This window comes from Erigeron canadensis, chromosome 1 (genome assembly GCF_010389155.1).
Source record: "Erigeron canadensis isolate Cc75 chromosome 1, C_canadensis_v1, whole genome shotgun sequence".
NCBI classification, from domain to species: domain Eukaryota; kingdom Viridiplantae; phylum Streptophyta; class Magnoliopsida; order Asterales; family Asteraceae; genus Erigeron; species Erigeron canadensis.
This window is the reverse complement of record NC_057761.1, coordinates 45,519,009-45,525,384: the sequence shown is the minus strand read 5'-3', so window position 1 is coordinate 45,525,384 and position 6,376 is coordinate 45,519,009.

Genomic DNA, 6,376 nt, shown 5'->3' with positions numbered 1-6,376 from the left:
GGTTCTGTATTCAACAAACAAAGTCAATAATTGTATGAAGGCGCGCTGATGGCCAAATTTACACATTTGTTCTTTATGTAAACTGATGATATAATATGTATAAATTTAAATTATAAATTTATAAAAGTTTTGGCTTCAAAAGATAATTTTTTAATTACATGTGTTGTTTTCGTTTTATAGATTGATCTTGGGCACAAATTTGATCATAATCTCTAATCAATATTAAAACAGAAATTTTAAATCAAAAAAGAAGTAATCTAGACTCTTTATTAAATTTTCTCCTTTTTTTTTATCCACCTCAAATCAAAATGATGACATCATTTTTGACTCAACTTTCAATCAAATACGAGTATAATTTTAGTCCTTCAACTACACATAAAATGCTCCAACAATACATATAATAATTAATGTTAATATCTACTTATCTAACTATATTAAAATTAATATGTCTAATTCTTTTGTTACTATCAATCTCATATAACATGTATTATCTGTCTTTTTTTTAAAAAAAAATTTTATTTAGATTTCATATTTGATTTTCCTATAAATTTTCGTATGGATTAAATATGAGTATAAAAAAAAGTTTATTTTTTCTTGATTTGTTATCAAATAGTAATTGTTTCAAAAAGTATTAGCATTTATATGTAGAGTTTCCTGATTTATATCAAGTGATATTATGATCCATCTTACATTATAGTTTAATTTTCATAATTGATTTTCTTACAAATAATTTATAACAAATAATTTTGTATTGGATTATACTTTAAATTAACCTTATGTGATGAAGTATAAATATATACTTGATGATATATGATCAAGGTTGAAAATATGGTTATTATAGTTTAATGTGAATCATTTGAATGAGCTCATCGGGTATATTTTGACATACAGTCATTATCATGATATGAAAAATGTATGAGTTTTATACATCAACTACACATTAGCAAAATAAATATTAATTTTTTCTCTAAATAGATTTTAAGTATTGCTTTTTAATACCATTGTACTACCTTTTTATACGTATCAATGTAATATTTTTATAAGTTATCTCCGCGTTTCACACGGGTTATAATCTAGTTCATAACTATTTTATATGTTTAGCTTCTAATATTGGTGGTAATATGGTATAGTCACGTGGTTAATGATAATTTATGTCTACAAACGCGAATTTTGAATTTGAACGAAAATAGAAATAACTCTTTTTGACAAATATCTTTATTAATAACCCATTTTTAGGTGAGTAAATATAATTTACCCCTTATTTTGAGAAAAGTACAGTTAATTAGCTTATTCATGAAGAAAAAAAAAACTCATGTTAAATTATAGAAATACCTCTTTTAACAAATAATTTAATGGATTATCCATTTTAGGTATTTTTTATCTCCGAACATTTAGTCGGAATACAATTATAGAGAAACCTTACTATACAATAGCGAAGACTTGCACATACCCTAGACAACACGATATTGATCATGGGTCGTTACTAATATTTAGAAAGAAAATCCTCAAGACTTGCCATCCCTTATTATTAAACTTAAGACCTTGGGTTGACCAGCTGGACTGGACACCAATGGCATAAGTGCGTAAAATTAATTACCCCTTGTTTGAGAAAAGTTCAATTAATTACCCCATTCTTGAAGGGGAAAAAAACTCATCTATACTAGCTTAAAAAAAAAAAAAATTTATGTTGAAAGTTACATAGGGAAAAATATATAAAATACTCTTAATGATTATATTATACTATCACTTATTTATCTTTTAAAATATCTCCATTAACTATTTACATCAATTGTCTTACACCACTTGAAGCCCTTTTTACCACTAACAGTCGTCCCACCACCTCACCATCGCCGCCACAAACACCGTCGCATTGCGCAGATACCATGCAAGTGTTAAATTATAAACTTTTTATAAAGTATCACTCGATTAGTATTGGACATAAAGCAAATGGATAGAAATTATAAAGTATCACTCGATTTGGATTAGGGATGATAACGAGGCGGGTATTGTCGGAAATCTTGATCCCCATCCCCATCCCCGGTTCCCACTTGTAATCCCCATCTCCGTCGGGGATATAAATTACATCTCCATACCCGTCCCCATCGGGTATCGGGGTATATCTTTTTTGAATAAACATAAATTTATCGTAACATAAGATAAAAGGTCAATGTTCTTGTATGGAGAATCCTCATAAATAGAATTCCCACCCGTATTAATTTGGTTAATAAAGGGGTGGATATTCCATCTTCTCTTTGTCCATTATGTGGAAACTCTATGGAAACTTGCAATCATATTTTTGGACCAATGTGCGGTTGCTTCAAGATTATGGAGTTTAGTTACTAAATGGCTTCAAATTGCGCCTATTCCTTTGCAAGGGCCTACTGATATCATCATTTATATTGATAACATGCATGTATCCAAGGATAAGAAAGATATTATTGAGGCTATAATATATTGTGTATGGTGGTCGATATGGAAATATAGAAACGAAGAGGTTTTCAACAACGGGAAGAATCGCAAGGAGTTCCTGTTTGATCTCATTGTTACCCAGTCTTATATGTGGTATTCGTGTAGATGCAAAAAGAAACGAATTTCTTGGGTTGAATGGCTTAATTGCCCTCTTCTTGTTCCGTAGTTTTGTCGTGTTCTTTGAGGCGTATATTTGTAATTTATTTGTACTCTTGTATTTTTGGGCTCTCTAGTATTTGCTGGTGGCCTTTTATTTTAATATATTGTCGTTCTAAAAAAAAAAATAGTAGAACGTATAATTCGACCTTTTCTTTTTATATGTAAACTAATATATATGTTAAATAATTGATAAATAAAATATAACATATAAAAAGTATTAAATAAAATACTCTAAACCTAAAATAATTCTAACATGTGTAGAAACTTAAAGTAACTCAAATAAATATATATAGTAATTTCGGGTTCAGGTATGGAGATCAGAGATTTACGGTTTTCCATCCCCGTCCTCATCTCCATCGGGGAATAGAATAACATCCCCATACCCGTCCCGTCCCATCCCCGGGCAATTCGGGGATTTCCCCGTTAAATCGGGTTCGGGTATCGGATTTCCATCGGGTACAGGTATTTTTGTCATCCCTAATCTGATCCAATTTTTCAATTTCAATCTTGAGGTGACAAAAACAATCTAGAGTAAAATATCGATCACTAACAAATTTGATACAGCATAAGCTGCATAACGTGTACTTTTAATACATTCGTCAATTTTTAAAATCAATTATTGTAACGATACAATATTTAATAGCTACTACCACATTATTTACCATATATATCGAAATATGAAGGAAGAAATAGTGTTAAGTCAACCTGATGGGACTGAATATTTAATCGCTCTAATTAAAAATGGTTAACTCACCCGTGATTTTACTAGCTCCTATATATTGTGAATAAGATAAGATAAGATAGTACTAACTACTTAGTTCAATTAGATTATGAATAGAATTTATAATACATCTCGTTCAGTTAGATTTTTGAGCAAATTAATGTCTACTTATATTATATACATTTCTTACAACATAAAAAATCATTATCATTAATTCATAGTATGGACATTACGCTGATCTACCCTTAACGCTTTAATCGCTTAGCATGGTTCTTAAAGACATTACTATTAGTTTAACTGTACTGAAAAGTGATTAAAAAAAAAAAAAGTTATACAAAATTTCTAGGTTTGTAGTAGTCAAAATAAATAATATATTAAGTCATATTTAAATTAAATTAGAAGTAGGTTAAGTTAGTTGTAGTATTATTTTTCTTTAGCTAATACGAATTAGTTTCTAAATTATCACCTAACGTACTTTTATCCTAAATATTTAGTGACCCAAAGTTTGTTATTCAAAACATATATTTCAATTTGAAATGCATAAAACTAACCTTGTAAAAATCAACTCTGTTCAAGCTCCTTTTAAGAGGGTCTAAAGGGCTACTAAATTAATTGATATGTACTAATTATACAAAGTTTTGTACGATGATAGTAAACATAGAATTACAATTTGCTTTTCGATTTATATTGAAAAGGCAAGCTTTTGAGTTTTGACCAAGATGTATACAATTTAACTGAATATCCATATGATTGTTTCTGGAAAAAAAAAATAATAAAAAAGATTGTCAATGGGATATTACTGTGATGTTTCGAATGTTAATTACTAACTACTAATTTGCTATTTAACAAAAAGAAAAATGCTATATACCCATAACGAAGTATTTGTTGAAGATAATTTCTCATAAAATCCCGATGATACAAAAAGGATTAATATGGTTACACAAGTGTGTACTCACATTAATTAATAAAATAGTAGAAAGTAAAACACATAGAAAACCGAATACATAGTTGGACTTTGTTGCCTCCGACCCAAAAGGTCAACCAGGCCCAATGGTTTACTAGCTTTTAAGTAGATTTCTTTTACTTCTATATCATTTTGTCTTTGTGCTTCTCTTCTATTTTGGTCTCTCTAAATGGAGATTAGTGTGACTCCTTTTTAAGTTTACTTCAAAACTAACTTCCATTTAATACAGAGTAATAATATAATAATGTCTATATTTAAAAAAAAAAATTCCCACATTTTATAAGTTTAAAAATCAATCACAAAACAGGTTTAATAAAACTATATTTTAGTATTAAATCAACAATGACAACTTAGATACTTATTACACAAGCAAATGTTTTCGTAATTCTCCATGATAAACTATTCATCACACAATGTTCAATGAAGATATATTATAGGTAACACTCGAGAAACAAAAGAACAACATTAGTCCTCTTTTTACTCAAATACTAGCATAAGTTAATTATTTCCATGCCATTATTAATATGTTATATCAATAATATTTTCCTTACCAAAACTAACAAGAATGAAAGGAACTTTGAGAATTTACAAAAATGAATTGAAGTAAAACCTAGCTAGGTGGAACCATTAGAAAAGGATAACTTAAAACCCTTGTTCAAAAGAGAAGTCTACCTTAAACATTGAAAACAATCCAAGAATTGAAATTGTATTTGCAACAAAACCTAATTGACATAGTGGAAGTGGAAGTCCAACAACTTATACTATTAATTTAAGTTTAATTTAGTTATAGAAAGTAAAATTCAAAACTATTTCCATGGCAACTCCATTATTCCAAGTTGCAAAATGCTGGTCAAACCATCAAGTCAATAACATTTCCTCTTTTGGGCAACAAGAAAAAAACTGCCTCAAGTTAATGAAACATCCAATCCAACTCTATATATGTATATCAAAGTCCAAGCTTTTGAATTTTCTTTTTTCTTGATATCATGTTATGTGGGTCAAACTTTAGCCACTTCCCATTCACAATAATGCGTTTACATAGATCAAATCAAAGTTATTATACAAGAAGAAGAAAGAAAGCATATGATTACAGTCTACAGGAACCAAGAAGCTTCTCTACTTTCCAAATGCAAATATGACGTCCTTTCATGTTTTATGTAGACATTACATTAGGTCATAGCCATTAAACCTAGACGATTCATCTTGAAGTCAGACATAAACAAAATAAATAGTTGTAGGCTCAACCTTAAAATGTGGAACCAAAAAATGAATCCAAACGAAGCTATGCAAATTTGCACTAAGGCTTATTCCTTTTTAGGCACCCAAATTTAAAAATACCCCATTAGTAATCTTCGAAACCATGGTGATTTTCTTGTTTGACATAAAACACAAAAACGTAACAAATGTTTGATAAACTTTATTTATTGGCTCACACATAGAGATCAATTGATCTAGCAAGGATGAATAAATTTCATAGTAAAAAAGTGTTGAACATAAATGCCACAAAATGCATTAGTAAAACTCCATATTAAAACACACACACACACAACACCATGTTTTATATTTGAACAAAACCATATTAAAATTTAAATAGAAAATCTGAATTATTGATAGAATTGGTCTAATCCTAAAGGAAATAAATAGGCAACTATTTATACTTCTTTTAAGGCTTTCATATTTTTTTGTCTTTGTGTTTAGGGCCTCATCTCCAGCTACCCAGAAACATACATATTATCTATTATCTGTCATCATGCATTGCATGCTTTTGATATTATTTGGACATGGAACACTTCGAGGTTGGTAATAGTTAAATTTTTTAACCTTCGACAACTCTTTTTTTCAAATGATTTAATCCCCAAACTTCTAGGTTACTGTAAGATAAACTATCCTACCCTAACTTGGTAAAGCTTTTACTTTGGCCGTTATTAAAAAAAAAAAAGATCACATATTAACCAACAAACCTTCTTTTTTACAACAATCGCCCGCTGAGATTGTCAGATACAATTTTTAAAATTACAATGGGTTTAGTGAAAACAAAAAATCTCAGGTACAATTTTTAAAAT